The following is a 22,746-nucleotide window of genomic DNA, read 5'->3' on the forward strand; positions in this document are numbered from 1 at the left end:
TCTCCAGGGGGTCTTCCTGACGCAGGGATCGAATCCGAGTCTCCTGCATTGGCAGGCGGATTCTTTACCACTGAGTCACCTAGGAAACCCTTGTAAACAGAGTGGCAAACATTAACTTATTTAATCCTTAAAAATGACACAGTGAGGAATGTGCTATTAGAATAGTCTCCATTTTACCTCTGAAGAAACTGAGGCAAAGAGATGTTTGGGAATGTGGCTTATGTTGTACAGCTGGTAAGGGGCCGAACAGGGATGTTCCAGGCAGTCTGAGCTCTCACCACTTGGCTACACTGCCTCTCCCTCAAAGTGACTGTTCATAAGCCTCTTTTCTGTGCCAGGTACTGGGTCTCACTTCCTTTAATCCTTATGGCTGTGCCAGGAGCAACTCTAGGCATCCCCAGCAGAGACTCACAGTGATGTAGACGGTGAGTGATGGAGAGGCATTGGGACCAGGCTATTTGATTCCAGAGCCTGGGGTCTGAGCTGGCTTCTCGCTCATTTTGCTGTGATCCAGGAGGCTGTGTGCACAACCACACCATTGACTATGACTCAGATGTGCTGTGGTGAAGGTGGGGTTGGGGGCTGGAATCTCTGTGAAGTTAAAGTTTCTAAATTAGTAGAATTAAAACAGACTGACTCCTGGGACTTCCCCGGGGGTCCAGTGGTTAAGACTTCACCTTTTAATGTGGAGGGTGTGGGTTCCGTTCCTGGTCAGAGAGCTAAGATCCCACATGCCTCGCGGCCAAAAAACCAAAACATAAAACACAAGCAATACTGTGAGTGCATGCTCAGTTGCTTCAGTCTTGTCTGACTCTTTGCGACCCCTCAACAAGCTCCCCTGTCCATGGAATTCTCCAGGCAAGAATATTGGAGTGGGTTGTCATGCCCTCCTCCAGGGACTCTTCCTCACCCAGGGATCGAACCTGGGTCTCCTGCATTGCAAGTGGATTCTTTACCCCTGAGCCACTGGAGAAGCTCAAGCAATACTGTTAACAGATTCAATACAAACCTTTTTAAATGGTCCATATTTAAAAAACAAAAAAGATGTTAAAAACCCCTAATTTGGGGTCACAGCTTGGGGCTTTGGGAGTGGCTGGGGTCAACGCCTACAGTCAGGGCTCTAGTGCCAGGAGGTTAGGAGCACTCCATTTGAGTGGGGGTGAAACTTAAGTGGAGGCATTATTTCCCTGAGCTCATAACCCTTAGGAGGAGGGCTGGCTCCACAGCCCTGCCCTAGGAATGGCCCCATGCTTCATTAAGCCCTCTGCTGCCCCAACTTGACATTCTTAAGTATTAACAAGGAGCCCTGTATTTTCATTTTTTTCTGGGCCCTGCAATTTACACAGCCAGTGTCTCCTCCAAGGGAAGCCTGTCACTGGCTCTGTCTTATGTTTAGGTTCCTGGCATCAAGCACACTTGTTGCACCCAGATGGGCTGCACTTGGTGGAGGCATCCAGCGGGTGGTGGGTGAGAGCGCTGTGGGGAGGTCTTGGAGCCCATGAGAGTGGAAGGTGGGGAAGGAACTGGGGCTTCAGTTCTAAGCCATCTCTGAGGCCCTGCAGCCAAGCCCTGCAGGGAGCTGATGGTGGAAAAGCCACATGGCACATGTGCAGGAAACAATATGAACAGGGACTTCCTCCAGCCACAAGTTGGCTGCATTCAAAATGCATCTTATTGCCACGACCTTGTCCCTGGATCATTCCTCTTGTCACCTGGAGCTGCTTGCTTGCCGTTCCCAGGACTCAGCTTCCCCATCTTTAATTGGCCCTGCAGACCTAGATGAAAATACTGCTGAGTGTTCACTGTCCACCAGTGGGACAGAGCTGCCTAGGGAAGACAGCGAAGCCCAGTTCATAAAGGAAAACGAAAACCACAGTCTGATCACACAGACATTCTACAACTGAGCACTGAGAAAAAGATCGACGCAAATGAACCTACTTACAAAACAGAAAGAGGTTCACAGACTTAGAAAACGAACTAATGGTTGTTGCGCAGAAGGGACAATTAGGGAGTTTGGGCTGGACATGTACACACTGCTATATTTAAGCTGGATAACCAACAAGGACCTACTGTACAGCGCAGGGAACTCTGCTCAATATTATGTGGCAGCCTGGATGGGAGGGGAGTCTGGGGAAGAATGAATACATGTACATGTACGGCTGAGTCCCTTCTCTGTTCACCTGAAACTATCACAACATTGTTAACTGGCTAGACCTGAACACAAAATAAAAAGTAAAAAAAAAAAACCCAACAAACAGTCTCGCATTGATAAGAGAATGGGTTATTGTACAAATTGTATTTGTACAATATTTTTTGGAAGAAAATAAAGCCAGACGAACAACCTCATCCTGTGTGTAAGTAAGTTCTTTGCAGGCTAAAGATCTCAATGAGAAAAAGTATATAAATATGAGAAGTAAAAAATGAAAGTTAAACAAAAATGACCTTGGGAGAGAGTTCGTTGGTTCTCTTAAGCAAGAAATATATACATTTAGTAGCCATAAAGTAAACATTGCCAGATTTAGCTCTATAAAAATGTCAAACTAGGTATGGCCAAAGACAACCTAGAAAAGATGAAAAGACAAATGATACACTGGTTCTACCAGTGCTGCCCATGGAATTTCCTCTGGGGATGGAAATATCCATCCTGCACTGTCCAATCCAGTAGTCACTCACCACACACAGCAATTGGGCCCTTGAAATGAAGCTAGTGCGATTGAGGAAATGAATTTAAACTTAAATTAAAATTGGTCCGTTAAGGACTTTCCTGGTGTTCCAGTGGTTGAGACTCCAGGCTTCCACTGCAGAGGGCATGGGTTCCACCCCTGGCCAGGGAATTAAGATCCCACATACCACATGCCGAGGCCAGAAAAAAAAAATTGGTTTAAATATATATAGCCACAGATGGTTGGTAACTGTCAGTGGGCCTGAGATCAAATGCCTAAAGCTTTTTATGACAAACCCCTAAAAAACAACCTCCTACAAAATAATAAGAAAAAGATAAATAATTCAGAAGGAGAAAAAAAAAAAAAAAACAACTAAAGGACATAGAGAAGACATTCCTGAAAGAAGAAATGTTAATGGAACATAGACATTTGTTCAAGTTCACTGATCATCAGGGAAATGCAAATTGAGACACAATGAAATATCAACATGTATCCATCACAGCTGTTGCTGGCCAAAATCTTGGCTTTTTCTTCCCACTGAAGTCAAACAAAAAAGACACAGACAGAGTTTGGGGGAAATAGAAAGGCGGCTTTCTCAGCCAGCAGAGATGGGGACACAGTAGGCTCATGTCTCAAGAGTTGTGCACCCCTCCTGTGAGGAGTCTTGTTGTTGTTCAGTTGCTAAGTAAAATATAAAATTTTGACTGCACACTAATTAGGAGGAACATGAAAGTAAATGGCTGAAGTCAGAAATGGCTTTCCCCAAAGCTGGAAGATGATCTTAAACCATCCACCCTTTAGAGGGAAGGAGTTCCACGAATTGACAGGATCTTGGCTGCCAGCAAATGCTAAGTTTACTGTGTCTTTGCCTCAAATATAACACTGGAAATTGAGACACCTGGTTTTTATTAGCATCACTGGTTTATTGTGCAACTGCTCTCATCCGGGTATGCATGGGACACGAGTTGCTCTGTTCTTCAGGTAACTGCCGTGGCTGTGTCATGGTGAAGGCCTTTCCCTCTGGGTAGCAGCTCTACCAGTGAAGGCTCAGCCTACTTCCAGAAAGTTCTGTCACTTGCAATTAGGAAGAACCCAGGTCTGCTTGTTTTAAAATGTCGATCTCACCTCTATTTCAAGCTCTATTCTTCTCTTCCAGAGCAGGTGAGACTGGGTTCACGAAGGGTTTAGGATCAGGGCTGGAGGCTGGGTTGTGGGGAGGGGAAGGGTGTTATCTGCTCTCACTGGCCCCTGCCCTCATCATGGGGGCATGTCCCCTCAGACTGGATGGGGGAAGAGAGAGGGTAAGACAGGCTTTCTTCACATCCCCCGGCAGTTGCCCCTTTGCCTGGCTGGTACCAACAAACCACCAGCTACAAATAAGCAGGATCCATTTTCCATCCTCTTAGGGATCAGAGGGGAGGACCTTGGCCTGTCTTACTGCCTGTGGGCCCCTGGACACCCTCTCTCTCCAGAGAGTGTCCCCCATCCCCCCAAGCCCAGGTCATACACATAGGGGAAGTCTGGAGACCAAGCAAGGGTCTAACCAGGAAAGCCTAGCAGAGCCTCCTGTGTCAAGTTCAGGAGACGTTGTTTCTGACCCAGGGCTGGGAGCCTCAACAGTTCTCCTGACTCTCCAGAAGGCAAAGCTTTCTAAACTACTAAATTACTAAACTATTAAAGCTTTCTAAATTACTTTTGCTTGTTCTTCTTGAATAAAGAAGGCTGAGAGCTGAAGAATTGATGCTTGTGAAATGTGGTGCTGGAGAAGACTCTTGAGAGTCCCTTGGACTGCAAGGAGATCAAACCAGTCCATCCTAAAGGAAATCAACTCTGAATATTCACGGGAAGGACTGATGCTAAAGCTGAAGCAGCTAATACTTTGGCCACCTTATGTGAAAAGCTGACTCTCTGGAAAAGACCCTGATGCTGGGAAAGACTGAGGGCAAGAGAAGGGGATGACAGAGGATGAGATGGTTGGATGGCATCACCGACTCAACGGACATGAGTTTGAGCAAACTCTGGGAGATAGTGAAGGACAGGGAAGCATGGTGTGCTGCAGTCCATGGGGTTGCAGAGTCAGACACAACTTAGTGACTGAACAACAAACAATTTTTCTTAACAAAGTGTTCCACTGATTATTATGGGATGTGAGCTGTTTACAGTGGTGGGAAAGGACCTCAGTTGGGAAGAGTGGTGTTTGAGGCTGAAACACCCTGGAAAAGCTCTGCCTCTGAGCTAAGTTCAAAGTCTAGCTCTGTTTCTGCCTGTGATGCTGGGAGTGATTGGATGTAAAGAAGTCTTGAGGATCTTCGAGCCAGAAAACAGCCTCTGATTTCCTTGGATTTACCTGGGGACCCCGGGCAGAGATGGCTCTCCTCCCTGACCCCTTCCTTGTCCCTATCCCTCCTCTTCCCCACTGCCTTCTCGGCCCTCACCCCACTCTTGCTTTCCCTTTGCCTGTTGTGTGGTGGCAGCTCAGAATGATTTGCTGCGCCCAGATGTGGGACTTGCTAAAGTGAAAGTGAAAGTCACTCAGTCATGTCTGACCCCATGGACCCCAAAGACCATGGGGTCTTTGCGACCTCATGGACTATATAGTCCCTGGAATTCTCTAGGCCAGAATACTGGAGCGGGTAGCCTTTCCCTTCTCCAGGGGATCTTCACAACCCAGGGATAGATCCTAGGTTTCCCACATTGCAGGCAGATTCTTTACCAGCTGAGCCACAAGGGAAGCCCAGATGTGGGACTTGCTAAGAGAGTCCATAATCAGCCCCACACAAGGACTATTTTCTTTTAATAAAGATTTTCTTTATATATTTATTTTTGGTTGCATTGAGTCTTCATTGCTATGTGAGGGCTTTTCTCCAGTTTCAGTGCGTGGGCTTCTTGTTGTGCTTGGCTTCTCTTATTACAGAGTTTGGGCTCTAGCGTGTGGGCTCAGGAGTTGCGGCACATGGGCTTGGTTGCTCTGAAGCGTGAGGGATCTTCTTGGACCAGGGATCAAACCCACGTCCCCTGTATTGGCAGGTGGATTCTTAACTGCTAGACCATCAGGGAAGTCCAAGGAGCATTTCCTTGACTCCTGCAGACATTCCCAATCCTGGAGAGTTCACTAATTTCCACTGAGTGTGTGGCACGCAGCTGTCACTCCCAGTCTATTTCCTGCTAGATCAGGGCATTTTGACAACCTCTGCCTTTGTGACTGGTCTTCTGTCTGCCCCTCTTTCCCATCCTCCATGACCTGTGGTTCCTGTCTGTCCTGAGACCTGTAGGAGCCCTGCCAGCCCTGAATACATCTCTTTAATGACTGGCAGGATTGCCATGGCAATGAGATGATTTTAACCCATAAAGTGGTGTCTCCATGAAGCTTCTCTTGGAAACTGTTTGAGCTGGAGCCTCCAAGCGTCATCTCCAGGCAAGTCCTATAATATCAAAGAGCCTCTCTGGGTAAAACTATAAATGGAACAGACTCTTCAGAGCCTCTGAAGATAACTGTCTGGACAGAGGGTCTGGATATTTTTTCCTTTGAGGGAGGGAAATCTGGAACCCTTCTGTTCTCCTAGCAGCTACTCTAGGCTGCATTTCACAGCTCTACATACAGCAGGTGCTCTGTTGATGCTGGTTGACTTGAGTGGACTGGCTGACCTTGAACCCCAGACTACTTATTGGCTTTCCATAGGTAACAAGGGGTTCTCCTTATGGGGACTGACCCTCATCTTTGTTACTCAGCCAACCAGGTGCTGGTAACCACGTGAGGCACTAAACCACGGCCCTCGATGAAACAGGCAGGAATCCTACCCTCTCGGGGCATGGGGTGGTGGGGAGAGCCCCCTTGAGGAAGACACATAGATGTGAGGTGGTATTTCACTGTGGTTTCGATTTGCATTTTCTTGACAATGAGTGATGTTGAGCGTCTTTCATATATGTGCTGCTGCTGCTGCTAGGTCGCTTCAGTCGTGTCTGACTCTGTGCGACCCCATGGACAGCAGCCCACCAGGCTCCTCCATCCCTGGGATTCTCCAGGCAAGAATACTGGAGTGGGTTGCCATTTCCTTTATATGTCTCCTTTGGAGAAATGTCTACTTGAGTCACTGTCCATTTTTAATTGTTGTTTGTATTTATTTTGCCATTGAGTTGTAGGAGCTTCTTATATTCATGTTCGTATGTTATCGCTGCCCACGTTGAAGCATCCTTTCAACCCCTAGAGGAAGTGAGGGGCGAGGTGTGGTGAGGGCCACGTCACATGATCAGCAGCAAGCGGTGGGGGCTCTGGATCCTTTCTCTCAAAGTCCAGGACAGCTTGAGCAAACCTATCCATCCAGTGGGCAAGCTGAGAAACACAGAGGGCGGTCACAAGGTGAAGCAGGCGGGGCAAGGCTGTCCTGGTTCCATGGAAATCACTGTGCTTATGCTCAAAGGCAGTGGGTTCTGTGTGTCTAGGGGCAGGTGCGTTCACCCTAGGCTGAGATGCTGGAAGCTTTGCAGGAAGAGGGCAGCAGCTGTGGAGGAGGGATGGCAGAGAAACTGTGATGACACCTTTGATTCCTTGAAAATAAATGCCTGTGTAAGAGGGACGTGTGAGATTCTCAGAGGAGCGGATGTCTGGAGGTTGGGCAGCAGCACTGGGGGTTATGAGGCTGGAAGTGGCGTCCGTGGCCATTGGTGCAGGAAGCTTTCTGGTATGCTGTGATGGTTCCCTTCTCTGTACTGGAAGAGACAGCTCTCCATCCAGCCTGGGGTACCGTGCACCTGAAACACTACCATCTAGGCAGTCTTTTGGTATAAGGCTAACATCTCAGGATGGGCAAAACCCGAAAATCAATAAGGAACTCTTTCATGACATGGACTTAATCAGAATGCTTCCCGAGGATGGGTTTTGGGATAAGGGGCAAGGAAGAAATAGCATCTAAAGAAGGGTGATGGGGCACTATTTATAATAGCAAGGACATGGAAGCAACCTAGAGGCCCACTGATAGATGATATATACAATGGAATATTACTCAGCCATAAAAAGAATGAAATCGAACTGTTTGTAGAGATGCAGATGGATCTGCGTAGACTGTCATACAGAGTGACGTAAGTCAGAGAAGAAATAATGTATATTAATGTGTATTTATATATATGTGTATATAATCTAGAAAAGTGATACTGGTGAACCTATTTGCAGGGCAGCAGTGGAGATGCAGATGTAGGGAACAGACTTGCGGACACAGTGGGGGAAGGAGAGGGTGGGACGAACTCACCCGTGTAAAATAGAGAGCTGGTGGGAAGCTGCTGTATAGCGCAGGGAGCTCAGCTCAGTGCTCTGTGATGACCTAGGGGGTGGGATGGGGGTGGAGTGGGAGGGAAGCTCAAGCGGGAGGGGACATAGGTATACTTATGGCTGATCTGTGTTGTTGTATGGCAGAAACCAACACAACATTGTAAAGCAATTATCCTCCAGTTAAAAATAAAAATTAAGAACAAAGATAATGCATATAAAAATTTTAGCAGTGTGCCTGACCCAGAGGAGGGGACCCCACGCTGTTACCTGTCATCCTTATTATGGTCAATATCTGTTGATCACTGAGAGCAGTTCAGTAATCTCACTTGTAAAGTTTATTTTCAATTCTATTCAAAAGTCTTCTCTTTGTGACAGGCACTGTCGGGCATATAACAAACGTCGGGAAAAGCTTCCTGTTCCATGAGATTGCAGTGTACAGTAGAGGCAACCAGATAAGCAAACATCTTGACTTCCAGGCAGATGGTGGTAAATGTTAAGGAACAGAGGAATAAGCAGAGATCAAGGGTTCAGGGAGGAAGCCCTGGCCCCACTTGGGGTGGGGCTGACAGAGCCAGTCTACCTGCCTGGCTGTCTTATTTCTGAGTTTCTGCTGATCCAGCTGACGTGGAGCCAACCTGCAGCTCCCCAGTTTGGCTGGGTTATTTTTGGACCGATTCTGTAATAGTCTCGCCTTCATGAGAGCAGGGAAAGCTTAACAAAATGTCTTTTCTAACCTACAGTAGGCCTCCCGTTGTTCCCAGAGGCACTAATTGGATGCCAAGTGCTCTCCTTCCTGCTGAAGGAAATGTCAGGTTCTAATAATATTCCATTATTAGGCCCACATAATTTCCTGCCCGGACAATTCTAACAGCCTCATCCCTGATCTTCCTGCTTTAAATATTTTCCTTTATGATCTAGCCTCAATGTTGCTACTTTGGAATTGCCATTTCTCTGCTTGGTGGTGGTTTAGTTGCTTAGTTGTGTTTGATTCTTTTGTGACCCCATGGACTGCAGCCCTCCAGGTTCCTCTGTCCATGGAGTTCACCAGGCAAGAATACTGGAGTGGGGTGCCATTTCCTTCTCCAGGGGATCTTCCTGACCCAGGGATTGAACATGTGTCTCCTGCCCTGGCAGGCAGCTTCTTTGCTGCTGAGCCACTGGGAAGCCCTTATATAGTTTATTCAAATCTCTCCATTGATTTAGGAATCCCATAATAAATCTCTCTGTTAGGTTCTCATCTGCATTTATCCACTTTATCTAAAATAATAAATACACAAAAGCTCTTTGCTGGCCATCAGCTACCCAATGAATTGAAGGGATGCTGGCAGGCTCAGGATTAGGGAACAGCCCCTGCTGGTCACCTCTGGGCTAAGGGCTGAGTCTCTTTCCACAGGGATGCTCCTGGCAGTCAGGAGACCCACAGGCTCCTTCCTCATTCCTGGTGCAGGAACATTTACGTTCAGTCTCTCTCACTCTTCCCACCCACACCTTTAAAACCTCTGCTTTGGAATAGCAGACTTCACCTCCCACACCAGACATGTTTCTGTGCTCATCTTAATTTGGGCATAATCACTACAAATTGGATTTCTATTCAGCACATCCCACATCTCTCTATTAATTCCCGTACATTAACAAATACCAAAATATTCATGTAAAAATATTTCTCCCTTTAGAGAACGTTGTTCCTCATTCCGTGTTCCTCTGTTTAATACCATCTGATCAGAGTTGACTATAGATTTAATTATAATTTTCCTGAAACCTGACATCTCTCTATCAGGTGTGTGGGGAAGAGAGCGCAGATAGGGGACTAGAGAGGAGACAACTGCGGAAGATGGCAGAGTACAGATGAACACGTAACCTCCTTCTCCAGACACTAAGAAGAAACAGCAAGAGGAGACACAGCGGCAGGGGATCAAATGGTCATGTTCTCTTCAGGGAAGGACTGAAACCTCTGACTGCTAATGTGAAAGGCGTCATCAGAGATGGAAGTTTCTAGATTCAGAAGAGGGCTTTTTTTTTTTTACTGTTTAGAAGCAGCTTCCCTGGAGAAGGAAATGGCAACCCACTCCAGTATCCTTGCCTGGAGAATCCCATGGACAGAGGAGCCTGGCAGCCATGGGGTCACAAAAGAGTCGGGCAAGGCTGAGCGACTAAACAACGGCAACAGGAAGCAGCTTGTCTGCCACACACCTCACTCTGAACCCTCTACTTGGAGGGAACAGGTGGGGATTGGTAGGTGGCAAGCACAGGAGAAAGGTATGGAGTGGCCCTTCTAGATCAGTGATTCTAAATAGGGTAGATTTTACCTTTAAGCCAACGCTTGGCAATGTTTGGAGACACTTCTGGTTGTCTACAACCAGGGCTGGGGATGGGAGAAAGCTACTGGTACTTAGTGGGTAGAAGCCAAGGATGCTGTTAAATATCCCACAGTGCACAGGACACCCCACAGCGAGGCATCATACAGCCTCAGATGCCAATAATGCCAAGGCTGAGACCCTGCTACAGATGTCTTTCTTTTTGGGATATGTTGTATTCCCTGGGAGTGGAGGGCCTATTTTGTTTTTCTCTAACTATATTCTTTGTGTTTACTGGTTACTTAGACAGCATATATCAGCTCAGTGAAAACCCAGCTATAAGCTGTTTACAAAAAACTCATCTTTAAAAGCAGTTCCTATAGTAAAATGCAAACACCAAAAAAATGCATACAAATGCATATCAGGAAAATGCAAACAAAAGCAGAAGTATGTTGTGTATGTGCTCACTCAGTTGTGTCCAACTGTTTGCGACCCTGTTAACTATAGCCCACCAGGCTTCTCTGTCCATGGGATTCTGCAGGCAAGAATACTGGACTGGGTTGCCATATCCTCCTCCTCCAGGGGATCTTCCCAACCCAGGGATTGAACCTGCATCTCCTGCATTGGCAAGTGGATTCTTTACCTCTGAGCCACCTGGGAAGCTCAGAAGTATGTTAATATAAAAAAAATTGAAGACAAAAACAAAGACAAAAGGGGGCATTTTATAAAAATAAAATTTCTGGTTTCCAGTGAAATCCTTATATACTGAGTAAAATAACATCAATGTAAATTGTTTAGAAGGTGTAAAAAAAAACAGTAAATGAATAGATACAAAATAATAAGAGAAGATGTTAAGTTAGTTCATGGTGGTTTTAGAGTAGATATAGATTTATATCACTTGGTTCATGGTAGACCTCCCCCAACAAAATAGACAAGAACAATGAAGTGAATTCTACATCCTAAAAATAGACAGTTCATCTCTTTTGCAAGGAGCTATGGAAATTTTATTTAAAATCATATTAAAAAATATGATTGATACTAATATGACATACATCAGCCAGTTTCCAAAAATGGAAAATATCATATTTTCTCTTTAAAAACCTAATAGACCATGCTCCCTTATCCCAGTGCAATCAAACTGTAAAGACGAAACATAAATGAAAAGCCTGACTCTGCTTACGTCTGAATCTCATCCTTAAACAACTCTGTCTGCAAGGAAACTGAAGCTGAGATTCTGAAGCAGAGCTGCTCCCTAAGGCAGCAAGTGGCCCCACGTAGCTATTGAAACACAGCACTTGACAAGAGGCTAGTCTGAATGGCTGTGAGTGTGAACTCACTGGATTTCCAATACTTAACATGAAAAAAGAATGTGATATAGCTCATTAATGTATTTTTATTGATAACATGTTTAAATGATAATGTTTGGGATATACTGGGTTAGATGAGATATCATTAAAATAATATCACCTGTTTCTTCTGTCTGCTTTTTACATGTGGATACTACACACTGTAAAATGACAGGTGATAGCATGTTGTATTTCTGTTGGTAGTTCTGCTCTAGAATATTCATAAAAATAAAATAAGAAGATGCAATAAACGCTACATGTCAAAATCTATAGAATGTGGCTAAAGCAGTGTTTGGTAAAAGCTCCTAGCTTACTTATTTATACTACTAAATAAGAAAAAAATGAAGTGAACTAAAATTAACCAATTAATTTAAGAATTTAGAAAACACATAATTAAACTAACCTAAGGAAAGCAGGGGCTTCACTGCTGGCTAAATAATAAGAAATCTGCCTGCCAATACAGGAGACGTAGGATACTCTGGTTTGATCCCTGGGTTGGTAGGAAATGGCAGTCCACTCCAGTATTCTTGCCCGGGAAATCCCACGGACAGAGGAGCCTGGGGGGCTACAGTCCATGGGGCCACAAAGAGTCAGACCCAACTGAGCACGCACATACTGCACTCAACCTTTATTTCCTTTTTTTTTAAATTAACAAAATAAATACTGATGGATATTTCCTTAACATCATAAAATATTATAATCCTTCGTCCAAAAAGCTAGCACAGTATAATGTGAAAAGCCAGAAACATTCCCATTAAAGTCAGAAACAAGAACTCCCACTATCATATACGAGAAAGAATAAAAGGTATAAAACTTGGAAAGGATGAGGCATCTGTTTATAAAATTTATGCCTCAAATCAAACCTTTACTATATTACAAATAATTATCAGTTAGAAAAAGAAGATGCCCTTTATAATGTAAACACAAAAATACTTAAGGACAAATTTAGTAAATATTAGTACATTCCTGACCTTATATAGTACAGGCCTAACCTTATATATACGTAGGGTAATTGTAACCCTATGCAAAAAATTTTTAATTCCTGTTAAAAGCTACACAAAGTATTTTAGTAAGTGAAAAAGGTTTTTCTTTGCAAGACTACTCAGTAAGATAGTTTTAATTCCTAATTTAATCTCTAAATTCATTCTGTTCCCAATCTAGTTACCAACAGAATTTTGTTTGGAATTTGAACATTTACAGCTGAAGTCCATCTCATAGAATAAACACATGATTGGATGCAGAAAAAGATGTGAAAAAGAATAACAAATATGACTATGAAACTATCAGGGATATCAAAACATTGTTTAAGGCCACAGATATTTTAGAGTAGGATTAGACCAAGAGATCAAAGTAAGAGACCAGAAAGTCAAAAAATAAATTCAAGCAAATACGGGAATTGAGAATTTGACTAAAATGGCATCATTAGGCATTCCCTGGTGGTCCACTGGTTAAGAATCCACCTGCTAATGCAGAGGATGCCGGTTCGATCCCAGGTCTGGGAGGATCCTGCATGCAGAGGGACAGCCAAGCCTAAGCTCACAACTACTGAGCCAGTGTGGCTAGAGCCTGGGAGCCACAGGAGAAGCCATCGCAACGAGAACCCCTTACACCGCAGCTCGAGAGTAGCCCCCACTTGCCGCAATTAGGAAAAAAGCCCACAATGAAGATCCAGCACAGCAAAAAATAAAATAATAAATATTGATAAATACATAAAATGGAAATTTTAAAAAATTTAATGGCATCATTAAATTTATCAGCAAGGATGAGGCATTCAATAAACTGCTGGGAAAACAGGTTAGCTATTTGAAGGAAAAAAAATCAATTTATTACCTTATTACCTTATTACATATGAGTAAGTTCCATATGGATCCAAGAATTATATATAAAAATGGGAGCATAAAAGCCAAATTAAAAGAAAGATTACAGAGTTTTCTGTATAACTGTATGCAAACAAATTTTAAAACTTGAATTAAAACAAAGGTTAAAAACTCCAAAAACTCAAAGGGGAATTTACCAGGTGAATCCCAAAAGCCAGGTGGGAAGTGTGTTCCAGGACAAGTCTGACCCCAAATGTCCTTCCTTTCACAGTCTTTAGTCAAATCTGTCTGCTGCTCCAGCTGGCCCCTGAAGCAGAAATGCAAATAATAAACATTAGGCTCAGATTAGACAATATTAGCATTCAAAAGACAGCTTGAAAAAGACAAACCAGCTGTCAAGGACTAGACAGAAAGAGGTCAGAAAAGTGAGAGGTCACCATTGAATTCTCAGGATACTAGATGAACACCAGGCATCCTCAGTTAGAAAATGCACAGCAAGGATTTTCCTGGCAGTCCAGTGGTCAAGACTTTGCCTTCTGACACGGCAGACATTGGTTCAAACCCTGGTGAGGGAACTGAGATTCCACACCGTGGGGCAACCTCGCACCACAGCTACAGAGCCTTCTAGCCAAAACTAAGACCAGGCACAGCCAAATAAATAAGTAAATACATATTTTTTAAAGTGCTAGCCCTCACCTCCTCTGTGCAGGCCAGCAAATCTTCATTGAAAGTGCCAAAACTTCTCTTGGAAACTGACAAGAGTATGGTTGGAAGAATAAATGGCCAGGAAAAATACATAATTCAGGTTGGGGTGGAAGAGCAGGAAGTGAAGTGAAGTGAAAGTCGCTTAGTCATGTGTGACTTTTTTCGACCCCATGGACTATCCATGGACAGTCCATGGAATTCTCCAGGCCAGAATACTGGAGTGGGTAGTCTTTCCCATCTCCAGGGGATCTCCCCAACCTGACCCAGGGATTGAACTCAGGTATCCCACTTTGCAGGTAGATTCTTTACCAGCCAGCTGAGCCACAAAGTAAGGTCCAGAGAGCAGGAGTGGGGAAGAATAAAAACCTATTTTAGATCAATAATGATTAAAACAAGCAAACAAACAACAACTAGAGTACAGATCCAAAGAGAAAACCACATATAAATTATGCAGAAGAGGATCAAGCTTGAGATCAAATTATATGAGAGACTGTACTATGTGATGAGTAAGCAACGTGGAAAGACAAGCTTATTTAATAAATCTTGTCGGAATACTGAAGATTGAATCGAAAAGGAAATTAGATTCGTATCTTACCCTGCTCTCCAAAATGAAAGTTCAATATTTAAAAATAAGACACCATAGAGGAAAAAGCAGTGCCGTCAGAATTTACCATTTGCCATACTCTGAAGTATGTGGGGGCGGGGGTGGGGCAGTGGGAAGTGAAGGAAATAGCACTTGCTGATTGCCCGTTGTATGAACATGTCGTTCCTTATTAAGACTCACAGCAACGCTGGGAGACAGGTATTACCCTCAACTTTCAGATAAGGAAACAGGCATAAAGAACCCTTTGTCAACTTTTAAAAAAGCACGATGTGAGAGTTGCAAGTTGTTTTATTTGGGGCAAAATGAGGACTACAACCCAGGAGAGAACACTTCAGATAGCTCTGAGAAACTGCCTCAAAGAGGCAGGGGGGATAGGACAGTATAGATGTGATTTTGGTGAAGGGGGAGTACATGCAATCTGCATATATTTTTTGCAGAAGGTTTCTGGCTAATTACAAGGAGCAGTTGTCACCCTGAAGGATTTTAGTTATTTTCTAGATCTGAGTAGATATAAGAATTGGGCTTATAAAAATGACTCCTGAGAATATCTGACTACCTGAAGACCTGTTCTGCCAGTTTACCCCCAACATACCCCCAAAAAGCACAGATGCCTCATTCTTGCTCTCCACCCTGAACTTCTTTCAGGGGGGTGTTGAAAATCAGCAGCACATGATTTAATTCTTGTAGAGGTAGATGACAAGCACCCATGGGAAGTGCCAATTTGTAGTTGACACCTGTTACTCTCTTGAAGTCAAGTAGGGAGCCATCAGAAGGGCCTCACTCTGTCTGACTCCATGTCCTGTCTTGCTCAGCTACTGCCCACCAGCCCAAGGTGCCCAAGGGAGATGGGGCTGCCAGTTCAGTGGCAGGCCAGTCCTAGACATGCCTGGGATGGTAGAAAGTGAAACAAGTTAGAGCCAAGGCTGAGGACAAGGCAGCTTCCCTGTGGTACAGAGTCAATGAGTCTGGCCAGGAGATGGGAAGTAGCCCCAATCAATATTTATTGAATAAGTGAATTTACGTAGCTGTTCAATATGTGTATTTATTCATTAGCTCAGAAGAAAACTTGAAGCCTGGGGAAAGGAGATTTATCTAGCTTGTTCAGCTAGGAAGACAAGAACTTCACATTTTTCACCAGTTGTAGTTGAAACATTCCATTTTGGGAAACTGGGTCAAGCCACATCACCGTGTGTTAATTATAAGTTGTGATTCCAGCAACCTGTGTAAAGATGAGAGAAAGGGCCAGTGCCTGCGTTTCCAACAGCAACAAACGTGCCTCTGATGACACTTCCATAATTACCACCTCTTCCAGTTGCATACATCTTGGCTGCTTACAAAGAGGTGTTCACACCCACGGTTAGAAAAACCCGCCTTCAAGGAAGGTCATGTTATTATCCCAGTCTGTGGATGAGGAAATGAAGGCTCTAGGAGGTGCAAGGACCGGCTCAGTGGTGGTTGGCGGCAGAGCAGAAACTGGAATCCCCGGATGTGCATGAACTGATCATCACTATGGCATAGGCTTGGTTACCTTGGTTACCAGGCTTAAAAGGGTGATGCTGGAGAATGTCTTGCCTGCTTTCATCTGCCCCTGTCTCCCCTGAGGTGTTCATGTGGATCTGAGGTTCTGGGGGGAGGGTCCCATCTATACATTGCACCTCATCCCCATCCAAAGCCAGTTTGGAAGGAGAAAGAAAGAGTGCAGCAGCCTCAGTCCTGCAGACTTATGAGGCCCCAGGAACTGATTGCATCCCAGTATCTGGAAGCACAGCCTGGATGCTGGAACCCATGCTGGAGCTGCAGAGAGCTGGCCAGAGAACCTGGGTCAAGTGCAGCCTCAGGCTAGGAGTGATGACCTGCAGTGATGGGCTGCTGCACAGGTGAGGGAGAACCTGCTATTTATGACTCGCCTCTACATGATAGGTTCACACATTATCAATAATTCCCACAGCATCTCCTGATACTCTTCCTATTATTTGCATGGTGCTGATGATGGAGCAGTACCTTGGAGAGTGACATCCAATGCTGCCTCTCGAAGCTGATTGTTGATAGTCTTGCATATGTGCAGGAGGGGGAACCATCAGGCAGAACCAAGCTGCAGCCTGGAGCACCAGTCACCATAAAGGCCTCGTGAGGACCCAGCACCTGGTACCTCCAGAAACAGGGAACTATGGTCTCCTTGATCCCTGAAGGCTTTCCAATCATGCCTCTTACTCTTCCTCCCAGGAGCAAAAGGGAGTGTCTGATACAAGCAACGAGATTAGAGAAAGAACCTAAGATTGTGCCTACCAGCCTCTGCCAAGTGTTCTCCCCCTTGACCCCCGTGCATGCGAGCACCTGTTTTCCCCCAGTCCACGCTCCCATGCTGCTGACCATGGCAGGCTCTGTCTTGGTTGGACATGGCTGTAGTTTGAGGTGGGTAAGCCCACAGGCTTCCCTGGTGGCTCAGATGGTAAAGAATCTGCCTGCACTACAGGAGACCCCTGGGTTCGACCCCTGGGTCGGGAAGATCCCCTGGAGAAGGGAATGACTACCCACTCTAGTATTCTTACCTGGAGAATCTCATGGACAGAAGAACCTGGTGGGCTACAGTCCATGGGGTTGCAAAGAGTTGGACACAACTGAGTGTTTAATACTAAGCTCAGTTTAAAGTACTGAGAAACCAGATTGTGGCTTCAGAGTCAAGATACTTTATCCAGCTATTTTACCATTCCAAGTTGCTTCATCCAGATATTGATCTGGTTCTGTTTTAAAAAAATATTTTGACCCTAACACGCAGCATGTGGGATTTTAGTTCCCCAAACAGGGACCAAACCCATGCTCCCTGCATTGAGATCGTGGAGTGTTATCCACTGCACCACAAGAGAAATCCCTGATCTGGCTCACTGGTGACTTCTTTGTCATAGGATCCATGGGGGAAAGGGCTGGATTGATCTTCATCTTTGCGGTTAGCAAAGCCCTGAGATTCTATCGTGGGAAAGTGTGAGGAGGAGAGTAGGATCCAGAGGTGGCACAGAGGCAGACATTCACATCCTGCATTAGTTCCCGCCCCTGAGATATGGGGTGGCTGATCTTCTGCTCCCAAACCCCTCACTGTTTCACCAACTGAATCCATGGGAGTCTGACAGTCCCCATCCGAGCCCCATCCACACATCCTGCTCTGACCCACTTGGTCAGCACCATCACTACATTCAGTTCCTACATTTGTGGCTCACTCCCTGCTGGCAATGTCAAGGTTGAATAATAGAATCTGGAAGGAGTTTCAGAGGTCACCTGGCTCAGCCCTTCTTCTGGAGAAGGACCCATTTGAACTTGGCTTTTGTGTCTTGCAGCTAGGAGCAACCTCTCCTGTAACTTGGCGTCTCTGATTCTTCTAAAATGTGTTTTTTTAGACAAGAAACCTGCTTTCCTGATACTTATGTCTGGTATAGGTGCCGTCTGTGCCCTACACACATTCCAGGCAGCCCACCCCCACTGCCAGGGAACACCAACCCTCTGATCCCTTGGGCCATAGGAGTCAGATGGTATTTTATCATCAGGCAGATAGGCAGAGAGAGCACCAAAGATTTGATGCTTTTGAACTGTGGTGTGGGAGAAGATGCTTGAGAGTCTCTGGGAATGCAAGGAGATCAAACCAGTCAATCCTAAAGGAAATCAACCCTGAATATTCACTCGAAGGACTAATTCAGAAGCTGGAGCTTCAATACTTTGGCCACCTGATTTGAAGAGCTGACTCATTGGAAAAGACCCTGATGCTGGGAAAGATTGTGGGCAAGAGGAGAAGGAGATGACAGAGGATAAGATAGTTGGATGGCATCACTAACTCAATGGACATGAATTTGAGCAAACTGGGAGATAGTGAAGGACAGGAAAGCCTGGCATGCTGCAGTCTATGGGGTCACAAAGAGTTGAACACAACTTGGTGACTGAACAACAACAACTTATTATCAAGCAAGCATGCAACAAGCACTGCCAGTTGCTTAGATACCATAGAATACATGGTTTCAAAGCTCCTTGATGCTGAGGCTGTACTTGAGCCTGGCACCCAAGAAAACATGAGCTGTCTGTGCCCAGCAGATGTTTCAGAGGGGACTGCAGGGTGTGCTGGGCACACAGATTTCTTTGCTGATCACCCACTGAGTGTCTTTGATGTGCTAGCCCAGCCCTGAACTTGCTTATTGCCCAAAAATGGAAATAGGCATACACACAGAAAATCACAACACAGCGTGACCCCTGCTAGGGAGGAGGCGTATCAGGGATGCTGAAGGCATGTGGGAGGCAATGGTCAGCAGACCAGCCCCTGGATGAGCTGAGCCCCAGAGGATGAGCAGAAGCAGCCAGTTGTGCGGGGCAGGCAGGGTGAGCGGCAGGGAGAAAGAGCTGGTGGGCTTGTTACCTGGTTGCTGCATGACAGGTCAATGAATTGTAGACGAGGTGTTGAAGCAAGAAATTCAATTTTATTCAGAAAGCCAGCAGACTGAGAAGATGGCAGACGAATGTCCCCAAAACACCAGCTTATTAGGGTCTTGGGGCCAGTGTCATTTATAGAATAGAGATGGGGAGGAGGTGAAGAAGTAAAGTAAAAAGGCCATGAGGCTTGCAAAACAACCGCTTGGCCCACCTTGGGGAGAGGATGAGCTCATTTCTTCTTTTCTGCAGCCACTCACAGGTGGGCAGGGTTAGAATGTCTCTCTGGACAGAAAAGCCTGGTGGGCTATAGTCCATGGGGTCACAAAAGAGTCAGACACAACTGAGTGACTAAACAACAACTGGAAGCTGAACAAAGGTTATTTAAGTTTAACAGTCAGGCAGAGGGGCAGGGTTCCCCCTACCAGGCCATTGTGTATGCTTACAGCTACAGACAATGACTATAATAACAACAGCAATGAGAAGCAAAGGTTAAAGTGAAAGAAACAGATCTAACGTGGAGTCAAAATTTGCTCTTCCCTGTTACAGAAGGGCTGATGGGCTGACTGGCTTGACCAGGACAGCACCTTGGGTGGTGTCTTCAGTGTGCCTGAGCCACCTTGGGTGGTGTCTTCAGTGTGCCTGAGCACAGTCAATCCCCAGGAAGCATCTGGAGAGCCTGTCTTTCTGGTGTGACCCAGTTCTAGATAAGATGACACTAATAATACCCATTCACTCCTCAAGACTGTGAGGAGTCAGGAGCTAATGTATGCATGGGGCTCATTATGCAAATACTCTGTCCTTTGGTGGCACAGACCGGACTGCCAGAGCCTTCCCTCCTTCCTGTCCACTCCCAGGATTCTGGAGTGGTCTGCAGCTGCCAACACACAGCCCTGCCGTCTTCCTCCAGCCATCCGAAAGCTTGTAACTGAGCACCTCTTGCAAACAACTGTCTTCATTGCCAGAATTGTCTTAAAGAAAGCGATTCTAGCTCTGAAAATGCTCAAAGTCAATTTCTATTTCTCCATAAGAAATGCTAGAAAAAAAGAAAGTATTGCATGTTAGGGGGTGGGGAGGTGGCTCAGAAGATAGAGACATGCCAACTAAGGACCCTCTGAATTTCTGTAAAATGCAGATGTGGAGCTGGACAAGACCAGCCCAGCCATGCTGGGTATTGTGATTCTAGGCAGCCTAAATCAACCAGGGCCTTTTAGTACATAAGCCAGAAACAATAAAACATGGCTCAAAGTAAGGAGTTGAAAATGGTCATTTTCAAGGTCTTATGTGTTTATTCAATAAACATGTAGGGATACCCGCTAAAGGTCAGGCACTATGCTAGCTGCAGGTGAGGTAATGGGGAGCAAAGGTGCTCCATAGGCCCCCATAAGAATCTAGTGGGAGGGATGCAACTGGGGCAGTAGTTGCACAAGGTGAGGGGCGCATGGAGGAAGAGGAAGGCAGGGAGGTTGAAGGAGGAGGCTGTCCCCATAGTCCGGGCCCCCTCTGCCAGCTGACAACCTTCCCACAGGATGCATCCGGCCCATCTCTATCTCCATCTGGAAATCTCCACAGTGCCCAGTGGATGTGGAGCACTCCCCACTCAGTAAGGAGCACCCCATCCTGGGAGGGGACGTGCTCCCTATTATGGGCTCCAGGCCGGCGGGAGCATTCCCAGTGTCAGCGCACATTGACGCCTTGACCTGAGCCTGCACTATTTTTAACTGGCTGTCGCCATGGCAGCACAAGAACCGCTGGGAAAGACATGGCCTTTCTGACAGCATTCAAGATGCTCGCTGCCCTCTCCTCTCAGTTAATCCCCTGTGCGCCAGAGCCCAGATCAGCTATATTAAATCCCCGCCTTCTCCTGGCAGAGCTGGAGCCCAGACACCTCTCTGCGCTTCCTTGTCTGTACAGTGGGCATTTTAATAAAACAAAAACAAACAGAACACTTCCCTTCGTGGGTGTGTGTTGGGAATCAAGTTCGGTTGTTAATGTGCTGTTAATGTGCTCTTCATGGCCCACGTTAGTTTCTGTTGTCCATCTCTCTTTCTTTTAAAAGTTTTATTTTTATTGTCTGAAATTCTCCAATGATTCCATGTTACCTTTTCTCTTTGGGACTATTAGTTTTCATGGTTTAGATAGAGATCAATAATCAATTAGAAATTGGCATCTTTGGAGAAGAAATATGTTGTGTCCCTGTTTATAAAACGGATGATCTCCGATTAAGAAATGGTGCTCTTTCATTCTCTTTCACGGGTGTGTTTATCAGTAGTTGTTGTTTAGTCACTATGTCCAACTCTTTTATGACCCTATGATCTGTAGCCCACTAGGCTCTTCTGTCCATGGGATTTTCCAGGCAAGAATACTGGAATAGGTTGCCGTTTCCTTCTCCAGGGGATCTTCCCAACTCAGGGACTGAACCCGAGTCTCGGGATTGCAGGCAGATTCTTTACCACTGAGCCATCAGGGAAGCTCTCATCAAGAGTACACTAAGCATTATTTTATTCTGTTGTGAAGATTCTGACAGTCTCTCCTAGTAGCTTATGTATCACTGAGTTTTCTTTCTTCTCCTTTTACGTTTGATCTCTGTCGTGACTTTACTTAAAAGGCCCTGACATGAGAAAGAACGAGAAGACTTGAGAAGACATTCTGTCTGTTGCCCATGCCTTAATGACAACATTTAATCCCCTACCCCCCACTTCTGCCCTTCACTTCTGCTGTATGGACTGATGCTTGTTAGCATTCTACAGGTTTCCCTGTGGCAGGAAGTGATATCTTTCTGGAGAAAGACTTCCATGGAGGGAGAGGAAGAGATCCTGGGAACTTGAGGCTGGGATGGAATGGCCACCTGCATGGTGTCATGGAGTCCACCATGCTGTAGTCCAGGGGGGTCGCAAAGAGTTGGACATGACTTAGCGACCGAACGGCACATTTTGCTTGAGATAAGAGATAGCAATCCCCAGGGAAAATGCTCTGGACTTTTGCAAAAGCTAAGCAGTAGTTGGAACTTTCAGGAGACATTCTGAGGGTTGTGGCTGAGGGACTAACTCACCCATGCATCCTGTGCCCTCTCTCCCTTCCCCCAAGGTTATCCGTGAAGGCTGGACTTGAACAACGAAGGTCTGATCTGTGTCGTCATCCTAGTCTCTTCCCCAGGCTTGTTTTTAAAAATCACTTATACTTTTTTCTTATAACACAATAATTGGCACTTTGTAGGAGATTTAGAAATGTAGAAAAGAACAAAGGAAAAAAACCCTCTAATCCAATTGCTCAGAGATAATCATTCATTGTATCATGGTATCTAGTCTTTTATGCGTGAATACATATTATACATGCACACACATATGTGTATGCACATTTATTACATATGTTTATTTATGGAAATGCATATTTATGCAATGTGTAATTATTTTTAGAAGAAAGGTGTCATACCATGTTTGAGAGCTCAAACTCTGGAGCCAGGCTGTGAGTGTGTGTCCTCAGTTGCTCAGTCCTGTCTGATTCTTTGGGACCCAATGAACTGCAGCCCACCAGGCTCCTCTGTGCATGGGGCTCTCCAGGCAAGAATACTGGAGCGGGTAGCCATGCTTTCCTCCAGGGGAATCTTCCTGCCGGAGGAGAGAACTTGCGGGTCCTGTGTCTCCTGCACG

The sequence above is a fragment of the Capra hircus genome, chromosome 21 (assembly GCF_001704415.2).
Source record: "Capra hircus breed San Clemente chromosome 21, ASM170441v1, whole genome shotgun sequence".
In the NCBI taxonomy this organism is placed as follows: domain Eukaryota; kingdom Metazoa; phylum Chordata; class Mammalia; order Artiodactyla; family Bovidae; genus Capra; species Capra hircus.